Source organism: Rattus norvegicus, chromosome 2 (genome assembly GCF_036323735.1).
Source record: "Rattus norvegicus strain BN/NHsdMcwi chromosome 2, GRCr8, whole genome shotgun sequence".
NCBI lineage: Eukaryota > Metazoa > Chordata > Mammalia > Rodentia > Muridae > Rattus > Rattus norvegicus.
The window spans coordinates 20,058,395-20,075,666 of NC_086020.1; positions in this window are offsets into that span (position 1 = coordinate 20,058,395).

The following is a 17,272-nucleotide window of genomic DNA, read 5'->3' on the forward strand; positions in this document are numbered from 1 at the left end:
TGAAGAAGCTTTGCAGTTTTATGAGATCCCATTTGTCGATTCTTGATCTTAGAGCATAAGCCATTGGTGTTTTGTTCAGGAAATTTTTTCCAGTGCCCATGTGTTCCAGATGCTTCCCTAGTTTTTCTTCTATTAGTTTGAGTGTGTCTGGTTTGATGTGGAGGTCCTTGATCCACTTGGACTTAAGCTTTGTACAGGGTGATAAGCATGGATCGATCTGCATTCTTCTACATGTTGCCCTCCAGTTGAACCAGCACCTTTTGCTGAAAATGCTATCTTTTTTCCATTGGATGGTTTGGGCTCCTTTGTCAAAAATCAAGTGACCATAGGTGTGTGGGTTCATTTCTGGGTCTTCAATTCTATTCCATTGGTCTATCTCTGTCTCTGTACCAATACCATGCAGTTTTTATCACTATTGCTCTGTAATACTGCTTGAGTTCAGGGATAGTGATTCCCCCTGAAGTCCTTTTATTGTTGAGGATAGCTTTAGCTATCCTGGGTTTTTTGTTATTCCAGATGAATTTGCAAATTGTTCTGTCTAACTCTTTGAAGAATTGGATTGGTATTTTGATGGGGATTGCATTGAATCTGTCGATTGCTTTTGGTAAAATGGCCATTTTTACTAAATTAATCCTGCCAATCCATGAGCATGGGAGATCTTTCCATCTTCTGAGGTCTTCTTCAATTTCTTTCCTCAGTGTCTTGAAGTTCTTATTGTACAGATCTTTTACTTGCTTGGTTAAAGTCACACCGAGGTACTTTATATTATTTGGGTCTATTATGAAGGGTGTCGTTTCCCTAATTTCTTTCTCGGCTTGTTTCTCTTTTGTATAGAGGAAGGCAAATGATTTATTTGAGTTAATTTTATACCCAGCCACTTTACTGAAGTTGTTTATCAGCTTTAGTAGTTCTTTGGTGGAACTTTTGGGATCACTTAAATATACTATCATGTCATCTGCAAATAGTGATATTTTGACCTCTTCTTTTCCGATCTGTATCCCCTTGATATCCTTTTGTTGTCTGATTGCTCTGGCTAGAACTTCAAGAACTATATTGAATAAGTAGGGAGAGAGTGGGCAGCCTTGTCTAGTCCCTGATTTTAGTGGGATTGCTTCAAGTTTCTCTCCATTTAGTTTAATGTTAGCAACTGGTTTGCTGTATATGGCTTTTACTAGGTTTAGGTATGGGCCTTGAATTCCTATTCTTTCCAGGTCTTTTATCATGAAGGGGTGTTGAATTTTGTCAAATGCTTTCTCAGCATCTAATGAAATGATCATGTGGTTCTGTTCTTTCAGTTTGTTTATATAATGGATCACGTTGATGGTTTTCCATATAATAAACCATCCCTGCATGCCTGGGATGAAGCCTACTTGATCATGGTGGATGATTGTTTTGATGTGCTCTTGAATTCGGTTTGCCAGAATTTTATTGAGTATTTTTGCGTCGATATTCATAAGGGAAATTGGTCTGAAGTTCTCTTTCTTTGTTGTGTCTTTGTGTGGTTTAGGTATAAGAGTAATTGTGGCTTCGTAGAAGGAATTCGGTAGTGCTCCATCTGTTTCAATTTTGTGGAATAGTTTGGATAATATTGGTATGAGGTCTTCTATGAAGGTTTGATAGAATTCTGCACTAAACTCGTCTGGACCTGGGCTCTTTTTGGTTGGGAGACCTTTAATGACTGCCTCTATTTCCTTAGGAGTTATGGGGTTGTTTAACTGGTTCATCTGTTCCTGATTTAACTTCGATACCTGGTATCTGTCTAGGAAATTGTCCATTTCCTGAAGATTTTCAAGTTTTGTTGAATATAGGTTTTTATAGTAAGATCTGATGATTTTTTGAATTTCCTCTGAATCTGTAGTTATGTCTCCCTTTTCATTTCTGATTTTGTTAATTTGGACGCACTCTCTGTGTCCTCTCGTTAGTCTGGCTAAGGGTTTATCTATCTTGATGATTTTCTCAAAGAACCAACTTTTGGTTCTGTTGATTCTTTCTATGGTTGTCCCCGCCAGCGGGGACCCAGTTATTCAGGGTCCCGAAGAGGCTTTCTTCCTGTGGGCCAAAATGGGGGTGAAGAGAAGAAGGAGACCAAGCAAAAGTTCTGTTGTCAAGGTCTCGTTTATTGGGATGAACATTGCAGCTTTTAAGGCTTTCAGGTAGGGGGAGTGACCTTTGTGAAATATGAAGGAGGGGGAGATGAGGGTATAGGCAGTGATAGCTGGAGGCAAAGAAGTCAGGCGATGAGGTCAGGTGGTGGAGACACTGGGTGTGACTGAGGAGATAACTGGTATCTGCTCGAGCTGAGGCATCCCTTGAATGTTATACTCCTGTGCCGTAAATTCATGGGAGAGGCTCTGTCCAACAATCTTAAGACTTATGGCAGTCATCTTAGGGGTGAGTCTCTGTGGCCAAACAGCCCAGAGTCACTTTGAACCATGCAGTCAAAAAGCGGCTACCCCCAAATCCAATATGGCTCCGTGCATATGGTCCTTTTTGTTTCTACTTGGTTGATTTCAGCTCTGAGTTTGATTATTTCCTGCCTTCTACTCCTCCTGGGTGTATTTGCTTCTTTTTGTTCTAGATCTTTTAGGTGTGCTGTCAAGCTGCTGACATATGCTCTTTCCTGTTTCTTTCTGCAGGCACTCAGTGCTATGAGTTTTCCTCTTAGCACAGCTTTCATTGTGTCCCATAAGTTTGGGTATGTTGTATCTTCATTTTCATTAAATTCTAAAAAGTTTTTAATTTCTTTCTTTATTTCTTCCTTGACCAGGTTTTCATTGAGTAGAGCTTTGTTCAATTTCCACGTATATGTGGGCATTCTTCCCTTATTGTTATTGAAGACCAATTTTAGGCCGTGGTGGTCCGATAGCACGCATGGGATTATTTCTATCTTTCTGTACCTGTTGAGGCCCGTTTTTTGACCAATTATACGGTCAGTTTTGGAGAAAGTACCATGAGGAGCTGAGAAGAAGGTATATCCTTTTGCTTTAGGATAGAATGTTCTATAAATATCCGTTAAGTCCATTTGGCTCATGACTTGTCTTAGTCTGTCGACATCACTGTTTAATTTCTGTTTCCATGATCTGTCCATTGATGAGAGTGGGGTGTTGAAATCTCCCACTATTATTGTGTGAGGTGCAATGTGTGTTTTGGGCTTTAGTAAGATTTCTTTTACGTATGTAGGTGCCCTTGTATTTGGGGCATAGATATTTAGGATTGAGAGTTCATCTTGTTGGATTTTTCCTTGTCTTTTTTCATGACTTTTAGTTGGAAATTGATTTTATTTGATATTAGAATGGCTACTCCAGCTTGCTTCTTCTGACCATTTGCTTGGAAAGTTGTTTTCCAGCCTTTCACTCTGAGGTAGTGTCTGTCTTTGTCTCTGAGGTGTGTTTCCTTTAGGCGGCAGAATGCAGGGTGCTCATTGCGTATCCAGTTTGTTAATCTATGTCTTTTTATTGGGGAGGTGAGGCCATTGATGTTGAGAGATATTAAGGAATATTGATTATTGCTTCCTGTTATATTCATATTTGGATGTGAGGTTATGTTTGTGTGCTTTCATTCTCTTTGTTTTGTTGCCAAGACGATTAGTTTCTTGCTTCTTCTAGGGTATAGCTTGCCTCCTTATGTTGGGCTTTACCATTTATTATCCTTTGTAGTGCTGGATTTGTAGAAAGATATTGTGTAAATTTGGTTTTGTCATGGAATATCTTGGTTTCTCCATCAATGTTAATTGCGAGTTTTGCTGGATACAGTAACCTGGGCTGGCATTTGTGTTCTCTTAGGGTCTGTATGACATCAGTCCAGGATCTTCTGGCCTTCATAGTTTCTGGCGAGAAGTCTGGTGTGATTCTGATAGGTCTCCCTTTATATGTTACTTGACCTTTTTCCCTTACTGCTTTTAATATTCTTTCTTTATTTTGTGCGTTTGGTGTTTTGACAATTATGTGACGGGAGGTGTTTCTTTTCTGGTCCAATCTATTTGGAGTTCTGTAGGCTTCTTGTATGTCTATGGGTCTCTCTTTTTTTAGTTAGGTAAGTTTTCTTCTATGATTTTGTTGAAGATATTTACTGGTCCTTTGAGCTGGGAGTCTTCACTCTCTTCTACACCTATTATCCTTAGGTTTGATCTTCTCATTGAGTCCTGGATTTCCTGTATGTTTTGGACCAGTAGCTTTTTCTGCTTTCATTATGTTTGACAGTTGAGTCAATGATTTCTATGGAATCTTCTGCTCCTGAGATTCTCTCTTCCATCTCTTGTATTCTGTTGGTGAAGCTTGTATCTACAGCTCCTTGTCTCTTCTTTTGGTTTTCTATATCCAGGATTATTTCCATGTGTTCTTTCTTGATTGCTTCTATTTCCATTTTTAATTCCTTCAACTGTTTGATTGTGTTTCCCTGGAATTCTTTCAGGGATTTTTGTGACTCCTCTCTATGGGATTCTACTTGTTTATTTATGATTTCCTGAAATTCTTTCAGGGATTTTTGTGACTCCTCTCTATGGGCTTCTACTTGTTTATTTATGTTTTCCTGGAATTCCTTCAGGCATTTTTGCGATTCCTCTCTGTAGGCTTCTACTTGTTCTCTAAGGGAGTTCTTCACGTCTTTCTTGAAGTCCCCCAGCATCATGATCAAAAATGATTTTGAAACTAGATCTTGCTTTTCTGGTGTGTTTGGATATTCCATGTTTGTTTTGATGGGAGAATTGGGCTCCGATGGTGCCATGTAGTCTTGGTTTCTGTTGCTTGGGTTCCTGCGCTTGCCTCTCGCCATCAGATTATCTCTAGTGTTACTTTGTTCTGCTATTTCTGACAGTGGCTAGACTGTCCTATAAGCCTGTGTGTCAGGAGTGCTGTAGACCTGTTTTCCTCTCTTTCAGTCAGTTATGGGGACAGAGTGTTCTGCTTTCAGGCGTGTAGTTTTTCCTCTCTACAGGTCTTCAGCTGTTCCTGTGGGCCTGTGTCTTGAGTTCACCAGGCAGCTTTCTTGCTTCAGAAAAGTTGGTCTTACCTGTGGTCCTGAGGCTCAAGTTCGCTCGTGGGGTGCTGCCCACGGGCTCTCTGCAGTGGCAGCAACCAGGAAGACCTGTGCCGCCCCTTCCGGGAGCTTCAGTGCACCAGGGTTCCAGATGGTCTTTGGCTTTTTCCCCTGGCGTCTGAGATGTGTGTGTAGAGAGCAGTCTCTTCTGGTTTCCCAGGCTTGTCTGCCTCTCTGAAGGTTCAGCTCTCCCTCCCACGGGATTTGGGTGCAGAGAACTGTTTATCCAGTCTGTTTCCTCCAGGTTCTGGTGGTGTCTCAGGCACAGGGGTCCTGCCGCTCCTGGGCCCTCCCCCACGGGAGCCCAGAGGCCTTATACAGTTTCCTCTTGGGCCAGGGATGTGGGCAGGGGTGAGCAGTGTTGGTGGTCTGTTCTGCTCTGCAGCCTCAGGAGTGCCCACCTGACCAGGCGGTTGGGTCTGTCTCTCACAGGGTCTGGGGGCAGAGAGCTGCTGTGGGCCGGGATCGCGGGTGTGGGACTTTCGGTAAACACAGAACGTGCCGGGTCCTAGGGGAATTCTGCTTCCGTGTGTCCCAAGCTCACCAGGCAGCTTTCTTGCAGCAGAAAAGTTGGTCTTACCTGTGATCCCGGGGCTCACGTTCGCTCGTGGGATGCTGCCCACGGGCTCTCTGCAGTGGCAGCAACCAGGAAGACCTGTTCCGCTGTTTCGGGGAGCTTCAGTGCACCAGGGTTCCAGATGGTCTTTGGCTTTTTCCTCTGGCGTCCAAGATGTGTGTATAGAGAGCAGTCTCTTCTGGTTTCCCAGGCTTGTCTGCCTCTCTGAAGGTTCAGCTCTCCCTCCCATGGGATTTGGGTGTAGAGAACTGTTTATCCAGTCTGTTTCATTCAGGTTCTGGTGGTGTCTCAGGCACAGGGGTCCTGCCGCTCCTGGGCCCTCCCCCACGGGAGCCCAGAGGCCTTATACAGTTTCCTCTTGGGCCAGGGATGTGGGCAGGGGTGAGCAGTGTTGGTGGTCTCTTCCGCTCTGCAGCCTCAGGAGTGCCCACCTGACCAGGCGGTTGGGTCTCTCTCTCACAGGGTCTGGGGGCAGAGAGCTGCTGCGGGCCGGGATCAAAATCATTTTTGATATAATTGATTTCTCCTCTTTTTCTCTTCCAATGTCTGCCATGTCTGTAATCCACCCTCATAGTTTCATATTTTTCCTGTCTTTAACCATTATTGGAATGTGTGTGCTTAACTATATTTGTACATACATCTATAACATCTATATCAGCCGATTTGTCTTCCTGTTTATACATATAGGTGGATAAGAATACAAATACAACATGTTGAGTCCATTCAGTGTTTCCTATCTTGAAATCAGTCCAGCAGTTCCTCAGAAAATTGGACATAGTACTACCTGAGAACCCAGCTATACCACTCCTGGGCATATACCTGAAAGATGCTCCAACATACAACAAAGACATATTCTCTAATATGTTCATAGCAATCTTATTTATAATAGCCAAAGCAAGAAAGATGCCAAATGTCTTTCAACAGAAGAATGGATACAGAAAATATGGTACATGTAAACAATGAAATGCTACTCAGATTTTAAAAGCAATGACTTCATGAAATTTTTAGGCAAATGGATGAAACTATAAAATATCATCCTGAGTGAGGTAACTAATCATAAAAGAATACAAATGGTATGCACTCACTGAGGAGCAGATATTTGTCCAAAAGCTTGTAATACCCAAGATACAGTTAACAAACCACATGAAGCTCAAGAAGGAGACTAAAGTGTGAATGCTTTAGACCTTCTTAGAAGAATGAACAAAATATTCACAGGAGGAAATATGGAGAAAAAGAATGGAGCAGAGACTAAAGGAAAGGCTATCCAGAGACTGCCCCACCTGGGGGAAGGGGGATCCCTCCTATATACAGACACCAAACCCAGACAATATTGCAGATGCCAAGAAGTACATGCTGACAGGAGCCCGATATAGCTGTCTCCGGAGAGGCTCTGCCAGAGCCCTACAAATGCAGAGTCAGATGTTCACGGCAAACCATTGAACTGAGAAACCCAATAAGATGAACAACAATATTAACCAACCAGATCCTTCAGAGCTCCCAGGGAGGAAACCACCATCCAAGAGTACAGAGGGATGGATCTATGTCTCCAGCTGCATATGTAGCAGAGAATGGCCTTGTAGGGGATAAGTGGGAAGAGAGGCCCTTGGTCTTGTCAAAGCTCAATGCCCCAGTGTGGGAGAATAGCAGGGCTGGACATGAGAGAGAGTGTGAGAGTGGGTGATTATTACCCTGACCACTGGACAAAAGTGAAAGTTAGTGCACACAATTTGTCTGTAAAAGTCAAAAAGGGAAAGTGGCAGACTTTGTGTGCATTGGAGTGGCCATCCTGTCAGACCCGGTGGCCACCTCAAGGCTTTTTCTGCTTGAATAAGGTAGAGGAGGTTAAAGACAAGATCTTCCAGAACCCAGAGGGGGCACCATGACCAGATCTCCTATATCATTGTTTGGGAGGACTTGGTCAGGTCAACCCCTTTCATGGGTTCGTCCATTTGTCTCACTTTCAGATTCAAGTCTGTCAAGAGTTTGTGCCGTGAAAACTGAGAAGGAGAAGACTATCCTACCACATGGGGATGCAGATCTATGTCTCTTCAATCCCCCTCCTCTTTACCTTCCTACTCTGCCCCCAGAAGTAGCTCTGCAGGCAGAGGCAGTTGCCCCGGAAGCAATGGCCCACTTGGCTCCAAGACCTCTGTTAGGCGTGACCAGAGAAGGGACCCCAGCAGCTGGAACTCGGAGTAGGCAGGCAGGGACTCTTGAGAGCACCTCTGAATCCACCATCTTACCCCTCCAGGCCTATGGCCCCACAGATGATCAGGGAAACCAACCCCTTCAGTATTCGCCATTTTCATCAGCTGACTTGTATTATTGGAAGACACATAACCCCTCCTTTTCTGAAAGCCCTCATGTTCTAATTGATCTCCTAGATTCTATCCTGTTTTCTCATCAGCGGACTTGAGAGGACTGCCAACAGTTGCTGCATACTCTCTTCACGACTGAGGAGAGGCAGTGGATCCTACTAGAGGCTGGAAAAAATGTGCAGGAGCACACGGGAGACTTACTCTTCTGATCAATGAGATAGATGCCGGTTTCCCCTTGCTAGACCTTCATGGAACTACAACACCCCAGTAGATAGGGAGCACCTGAAAATCTATTGCCAAACTTTAATGGTGGGTCTCCGAGGGGTGGCATGATGCTGCACTAACTTGGCCAAGGTAAGGGAAACTGTCCAAGTGCAGACTGAATACCCCTAGGCATTCCTAGAATGCTTGATGGAGGCGTTCTGCCAATTTACACCCTATGACCCTATGGCAGAGGAGCATAAGGCTACTGTCACGGTTACCTTCATAGACCAGTCAGCCAGAGATATTAAGAGGAAGCTACAAAAGTTAGAGGAGTTACAAGATAAGAAACAGAGAAATAGTGCAAGTAGCTGAGAAAATGTTTTATAACAGAGAAACGGAGGAAGAAAAGGGGAAAGAGAGCAAAAAGAGCAAAAATCTAGAGAAGTCAAAAGACAGAATGAAGAGGAGGCTAGAGAGTAAAGGAGAGATAGGAGACAGAAAAGATATCTTCACAGAATCCTTGCCACCTTAGTAAAAGAGGCTAGAGGACCTTGATGGTCTGGTAAGATGAAGAGAGACCTTGACTAGGGACCAGTGTGCATGATGCAAGAAGAAGGGGCACTGGACAAGAGAATGCCCTAATAGGCCCAAGAAGAAGAGAGACCCACACCCCAGAGTCCTGGTGATGCAAGAAGAGGATAGTAAATAGAGGGGTCAGGATTTGGAACCCCTCCCCAAACCCAGGGTAACTCTCAAAGTTGAGGGGAAGCCCACCTGTTTTCTGGTAGACACAGGAGTACAACATTCGGTCTTGCTGCAAACTAATGGCCTCTGACTCACAAGAAATCAGGGGTTCAAGGGGCTACTGGGAATAATAAGTATTTATGGCCCACCTGAAGAATGGTGGACCTAGGCGTGGGCCAGCTATCCTACTTGTTACTTGTTGTACCAGAATACCCACAGATCTAAAGTTCAAATATACTTCTGAAGACCTAGTGTTTATAACAAAAAGCCATGGCAACTAGTTTAGCCAGAAAACAGGCATTTGGTATATACCTGAGAAGACGAAACTCTTGCCCCAAGAATCAGCTAAAGCAATGATTAAGCAAATGCATCAGTGGACCTACTTGGGAGTGAGTCAATTGACTCAAACCATCTTAAGGACTAAGTATCACATTCTAGGGCGAAAACACCTGGTGGAAAAAATTGTCCATAACTGTATACCATGCCACAAAGTAGATTGTTGCAGGGATAAAATTGACTCTGGTAGGAGACTCTGTGGGGACTGGCCTGGGGCCTACTGGGAGGTGGACTTCATTGACATAAAACCAGGAAAGTATGGCTACAAGTGTCTCCTAGTGTTTGTATACACCTTTTCAGGATGGGCAGAAGCCTTCCCCACTAAGCAAGAGATGGGCTGGATAGTCCTCAAGAAGATACTGAAAGAAATCTACCCCCAGTTTGGGATACCCAAGGTAATCAGGTCAGACAACAGCCTTGCCTTTGTTGCCAAGGTAAACCAAACGTTGGCCAGGTATCCCAGCCAGTGGGGACCCAGTTATTCGTGGGGGTTGAGGGGGATCCATACTTGCGGGAGAATGGGAGAGAAAGAGGAATGAGACCAAGCAGTGTCTTGTCAAGGTCTGTTTATTGAGAGGAATGTACAGCATTTAAAGCTCTGAAGCAGGAACTGAAGCAGGGACTGAAGCTTAGGGTGGAGGGGGGCGGGTACTGGGAAGTGCCCAAGGACATAAGGTGAATCATTAAACTGCAAGATATCCTCCTTAGAAAAAGAGGCAACAGTCTTCCGGGGACATGTTCTTTCTTTGAAAAGGTTAAGCCCTTCTTGGGAATCTGCTCAGGGCACAGTGCCTAGTCCAGCAGTCCGGTCCGGGTCTCCAACAGCCAGGTATTTAGAGGCTGATTGGAAAATACATTGCATCTACAGATTTCAAAGCTCAGGATAGGTAGAGAGAATGAATAGAACTCTAAAAGATATGCTGACCAAATTGACCATGGAGACTGATGCAGACTGTATGGTGCTCCTCCCTTTGGCCCTTTTCTGAGTTAGAAACACCCTTTTATCTTTAGCATAATTCCTTTTGAAATCCTGTTTGGGACCCCTGCACCCCGAAGGTGTTGGGAGACATACACGAATCCACTTGTCATAGTAAAAGTGACTTATATGCTAGGTTGAAAGGACTACAGATAGTACAAAAGGAAGTGTGGTTGCAGCTGGCAACCGCCTACAAGCCAGGGATCCCCGAGTCATCCTATCCATTCCAGGTCGGAGACTCAGTCTACTTACGATGACACCAGGCTCAGACACTTGAGCCTCTCTGGAAAGGACAATACCTGGTGGTGCTGACCACTCTGACAGCCATCAAGATAGATGGAATAGCTGTCTGAATCCACACATCCCACGTAAAGATGGCTTATCAGGCAGAAGAGAAGGGCAGCACTCGAGATTGGACAATTAAGGCCACTGAGAACCCCCTAAAGTTAAAAATTATTAGGAAAATTGAAAATGGGGCTCATCCTCCTGTTAGTGGTACTCTGTGTTATAAACCTGAAATGACTAAACCATGTAGACTATGCTATGATATAGTATCCCCTTACTAGGAAGTCATTGAATACTTCTTTAGGAGCCTCCCATTGTAGGTGGAATCAGTAACAAGTCCATCGTCATATTGTGTTCAGTGGGTCATGCTCCTCAGCTAAGACCACTTTTGGGGTCTTATAACAGTTTCAGGGGAGTGTTCTTGAGCTTGGAGCTACCTGTACTGTCCATGGGGATGGATCCTTGCACTGACCCTCGCTGTAGGACCTTTTCCTTTGGGTGAGATATTTCCTCCCTTGTTTTTTGAGATAGTTTAAAACATCAGGCCAGGCCTGAATAACCTGCAGTCTGGCTCAGGAACACCACCTCTAAATGTGGCCGTAACTCTGGTAGAGGCAATTAATAATCCCTAGTCTCACGCATGGGTCTATCAGTCTCTGCTGCCTGTTTCTATTTCCTGGGATGTTTTGGTCTAATTGCACTAAGCAATAAACTATATATCTATCTGGCCCCATTACCAGGCCTCCCCCTCCTCCCTTCCTCATTGCCTCACCTCCTGGTTCCCGCCCCATGAAAAGCAGGTCAGGCCTCATCCCTTGCATCTTCCAGGGACACTGTCTGTGAGGCCTGCTTTCCCATGAGCATGTGGGCCCTAAGACCCATGTGCAAGCTCCTTTTCATATAGTCAGCCAACGAACTAACATGGACATGTTGCTTCCTTTAGCAGCTTCCCAGGTAGATCCCCCAAGTTTGGGAGGTCCAGAACCCCTCTGTTGCTAAGCGGTCTTTCCAAATAGGATCTGAAAACTGCTTTCTCTATCTGTCTTTTTGTCACGGCAAACTGTTTTAAGACATCCAGGACACATTCTGTAGGACAAATTATTCCTTCTGCTCCACAAAAAGCTTACCTTAATGAATGTTCATGTTGCTAACTCATGTTGTTATTTCTTTTGTAAACTTATAAGCTACAGGAAACCCAATCAGAACTACCTCTCACGGACCAAATACACTCCATCCAGATAAGTACATCTGCCTAAAGTTCTCACTACCTATTCCTAAGAGTGGGATTCCTCTGGATTTCAAATGTACATCTAAGAAAAAAATTTTTTTTCTTTTCTCCCAAATACACTTAATCTTATTCTCTATGTATAATAAATATATGTGTGTGTTTCAGCATCTTGTCAAGTCCAGGTGCTTAGTGCACCTGGGACAACTCCAGGAAAGCGACTTCCAGATGTTCAATCTCCTCCTCTCACAGACAGAGACGCTTCTATTGGACCCATTCCTTCTGACCTATCTCAGATGGTTCCACAGACCCTGGCCAACAAGCAAACAGCCAACTTTAAGACTGGACTAACATACCATACCTTTTTTTCTAGGTTCCCTAGAGACATGTCTCCCCAAAGCAATCAGGAAGTAGTCAGAGATCATGACAACCCTATTTCTGCTTCATCATAGCCTCTAATTTTTCTTTTCTAATTAAACTGAAAGAGAGGTATGTTGATGTTCTGTCTAAGGTCCAACCCCACAGCTACCTGGCAATTGCCATGTATGTTCTGCCTTAAGTTGCCTGGCAACAGCCAGCTCTGCCTGACACGATAATAGGGAGTGCTTGCTCCTTCCCCTCTTTGCTCTTTTCTTCTCTGCTTTTCTCTGTCCCTTCTCTTCCCATCCCTTCCCCCCTTCCCTCCATGTGCCCATGGCCAGCCTCTTTTCCTCTCTTTTTCTACTTTTCTCTCATTAAACCTCTCCATGTGGAACCCTGCTTGCTTGTTGTGCTTTAGCTGGGTGCAGGCCAAGATTTAAACGCAACACTACCCAAGTTATTTTGATCATGATGTTTTTGTTTATTTGTTTGTTTTGAGACAGGATTTCTCTTTATACTTGTTGTCCTGAATCTCAATCTGTAGACGAGGCTGGTTTCTAACTCACAGAGATTCACTTGCATTACATTTGAGTGCTGGAATTGAAGGTGTGTCCAACCATGCCTGGCCTTAATCAAAATGTTTTATCGAGGAATTGAAACTAAATAAGACAGCAATTATCATGAATAAAACCTTGAGCATTTTGTTCTTAAAGTCAATAAATTGACAGTGCATTATGAAACATCTTTGCTGAAGAATGCATTACAGAAACAATTAAATACTCCAAAATTTGGTATTCATTCATTATAACAGCATTCCTTTAAAATAAATAAAGTGGGAGAGTAAGATAAACACATCTCAAATGTCTTGAGGGAACTTTCAAAAGAAAAATGTCAACTAGGTATAAATTTCTATGATAATGGTTTCATTTTATAAGACATCTTAGGATCTATCCTGTATTAGAGAAGTCAACAACCTCTGTAGTATATAAGCACACTAGAGGCTAGCTGTTCTTTGCTCAAAATAAGACATGAAATGAAGAACAAGCTACAGAATCCAGGATATTAAAAATCCTAATAGGAGGAGTGATGAAAAAATGCCCTGGGTAAACTATAGTGTGATGGTATCAGCAAAGATCACAGAAGAAAGGATGATAAATTGTTCCAGGAACTAGTCTAAGTGTCCAGGATAGTAGATGCAGAAAATAACCAATTCCAAAAAAGGATAAAAGACAATAGACTGTAAAGATAGGAAAGTGGATGCTGAAAACAACCAATTATGAAAAAGGATAAAAGAACAATAAATTAATTTGAAACAAATTTTCATGATTATTGTAAAAATGCTAAAGTTGTGCATTAGAACATAATTCCTGGGTGTGAAGACCTTTTGGGGGCTGCTTACTTCTAAAAATTTGGCAGGAATTTGACTTTGAGCACAGGACAAAGAAGCAATCTCTAGGAAGGATTCTGACTTTTGGTTAAGATTCAGGAAATAGGCCTAGATTAAGAACATTTACATTTCAATTAATGCCAAACTCAGACCCAGCTCACTGAAGGCTTGGGTGGCAATCCTTTTGTTTTGGTCTTCTGGACTAGCCTTTAGAAAGGTGTTTATATGACTTTGTTTATTGTCTTGTTTGTTCCTTGATCCAGAACTGACCTTATTGGTTTGTTTTTTTTTTTTTGTTGTTGTTGTTTGTTTTTTTCATGTACTTGGTATAAAAGCAGACTGTAAAATCATAAACCCTCTTCAGTCTCAGAACTGGCTGGTGTCATGTTATAATGTTGTATTATTGTCTTTTTCTTTTTAATCCTCACTCCTGCCCAGGAAAACCTGTTTACTGACTGAGCTGGTTTAGTCAACTGGGAAATGACAATGATGCAAGTACATTTTAAAAAGTAAACAATATGAGGAGAATCTGATACTGTTTGGTCATCTTTTTTCATTTAAATCATCATCCCAATTTGAGGAACGCATATGTAATGGCAAACCTAACTATAAAATAGATGATAATCGACTTCAAGTGATAGATAATTCAACAGTTTCATTTGGTCTTTTTACTTTAAAATGTAAATATTGAAAACTGTCTACTTTAGAGAAACTTTAGATTCCCCAGAAAACACTGATCACTCTTACACATACAATGTTCCAATATAAACACAGATTCTCCCATAGCTGACAGACTGCATTACCATAACTGTTGTTACAGGTCCATCATCCTAGTTACAGATCACTCCTGCTGTTGTACAGTCAGTTTTCCTAAGTGTATTATGTAATGCATTTAACATTAAACTTATGGTTAAAATCATTTTCATTTCATTGCTGTCAAAGTACTTTGTATAATGTAATTAAATTACACCTAATATTTATTGGAAAATGTTGAAGAAAAGACAAACTGCAGGGTAATTACTGGGGCTTTGTCTAAAAATGAAAACAAACAAAAAACAAAACAAAACAAAAACATGTGTTTATTTTTCTGTCTGCCTAGAAATGTGCTGTTTACTTTCCAGATGACCATCTGGAGTTCAGAATGGTTTTCAAATAGCTGTTTAGGGCACATATACTATTGCCTTGGTTATTGAAGTGGAGATTAAAGATAGGTGTCAATTCTAAAATTCCAGGTTATTCTGAAGTATTTTGGTCTTTTTTAAACAAACATACAAACACGAAATAATTTCCACTTGGTATCTTGTTTTGAAAATCAAAACAGCTTTCACAAGTAACAATTTAGTAGCGGAAAACAACTTTATTTTCTTTTAAAAATGTTTTCACTAATTTTATAATTAGGATTTAATTTTTATTTTTAATTAGCTTGTGAGAATGTTCCTTTTAATCTTTTCTGTCTATGAATACCTTCTGATAAGTAAGTTAAAGCAGTTTCTCTGTTGACTCCACTCATGATTTCTCTTAATAAAAAGACACATCTCTCTGACTTACAAAACTGAAGTTGTTTCCAGAGTGTGTGCACTATAAGTATGGAATCAAGCAGACAAAACTATCTCAGAAAAGATCAGGTGACTGGGACTTCCTGATATGCCTGAGGCCAGGGCATTTCACAATAATTTTCTGAGTAAACACCCTATTCAGGAAATATCCCAACCACAGTAAGGACAGAACCCTCCACCAGCACCTCGAGCCCCTGCTTCTGTGTACCAGAAATGTCTCCCCACCAAGGGCCTCCAATGAATTCAAAGGACCATAGGCAGTCACCAATGATTTCAAAAGGTAACAATCCCCGCCAATGAGAAATAACCAACTCATGCTGTAACCTAAAGCTTATTCCCTGAAAAAGTATAAAAACTGTGTGCCTTTGTCCTTTAGGGTTGCCTCTGCCCCTATTGCAGAACAACCCCAGTGCATTAGATCAATAAACATCTTGCTTATTGCATTGATCTCTGTCTCTGCATCTCTGTGAGTGGGACATCCCAAATGTAGGGCTCGGGGGCTTCTCGAGTACTACATAATAATTATTATAACTGCATATTTTTAGAAATGTAGGTTCATAATATGTGAACTAATGTCTACTTCATTTTATTCTAATTGTATGAAATTGTGATTGGTAGTTATATTACTGCCTTGGAGAGTTATTCTCAATGCCTATGTTTATATCTTCCCATGGTGTGCCTTGCTTTAATTCACCTCTGTCTCTTTCTCTCCTTGAATTCTCCTACTGTCTTACAAAGGTGTATTTCCCTGACACTACTTAACATTTCTTGCCATACCATGATACTCATCACCCTTTTGTCTAGAAAAAAAAGACACCAATGGAGTAACCTTGTAGTTGAGACTCTTTTTTCAGTTCAGTTATAGTTAATTGTAGTGTTTTCCTGTAGAATTGATATTTATAGAGAAGAAAAGTTGTAAGGCATTGATTTATAATCAGGATGTCATAAGTTATTGGCACAGTTAAGATCACTAAGACTAAAAATGTTTATCACATAGACAGATGCTACAAACTTTATATAACTCCTAGGTTGTGTTATTTTTCACAGTCTTTTCTTAAGTTTTAAAAAGACACTAAAGGCTGGAAAGAAAGGTCAGCTATTAGAGAATATGCTCAACAATTTACAATGTAAAAAATGTCACGAAAATTTAGCCAAGACAAAGAAGAAAAATCATACTATTAGCAAAGAAATTAAGCAAAGTGAATAGCATATTATTTTTGAAGACACCCACCAAAAGTTCATATATTCTACCAGTTACAATGAAAGGAGCTGTGTATTTTGCTGTACTGAAAAAAATTTCAAAATATAATCTGTGTCTTTCTTCAATTCATGTTATAGACCTAACCTCCAGGGTGATGGCATTAGGAGGAGTCATTGGCCATTAGCTAGTTAATAAGAGTAGAATTTCATGGGTTCAATATTCCTGTAGAGAGAGATATGAGGACTTTCCCTGCTTCTGTCACAATGAAGTGCCAAGGAGTCATAGCTATTACCAACCAGTCTTCAAGCCCTCAGCAAACAGGTCTCACATGTCTTTTCATCTTGTACTTTTCTCCACCCTTACTTACAGAAGTATATGTGAAGGAACACCAAAATTTGGGGGGACTCTCGCTCCAGTCTCGGGATGGCGGAGTGCCCCAGGAAACTCAAGAAGCCTATCTTGATGTAACAGCAAGAGGTAGTTTTATTAACGAGATCTCGGGCCGACACGCATCTCACGCAGGAGATAGAGGAGCCAACCATGAGCCTCTTCAGGCAGGGGTTTATATAGGGGAAGCCAGGGGATTTCGAGGGGTTACACAGGATTGGCTAATTCAAAGGACTCACAGTTACTTTTGGCGCTGGATTACATCAGCAAAGAGTACGTGCTATCTAGCTGATCAGCAATGTGGGGTGGGATGACTCATCTCACTCAGCAGGGGGATGACCCATCCTCAGGGAGTGAAGGAAGGGGAGGGGGTGGCTCCAGCCAGTGAGCCCTATCTCAAATTCTCTCAGGCATGTTCGGACTTTGTTTGTGACTAACTCTTTGAAATTTAACTCTTCATATGTATACCTTAAAACATTAAATCTATTAGAATTTGTTATTTCACCTCAAATTATTTATCTGGATTAGAAGGTCACAGGGATACAGTATATTCTCTCTCTTTCAAAAGGTATCAACTATTGATGTATGTATTTTTTCATAAAGTTAAACAGATACTGCAAACTTCAAGACTTGTATTCTTTGCTACTTGAAAAAAAATGAATACTCTAAAAATTATTGCCTT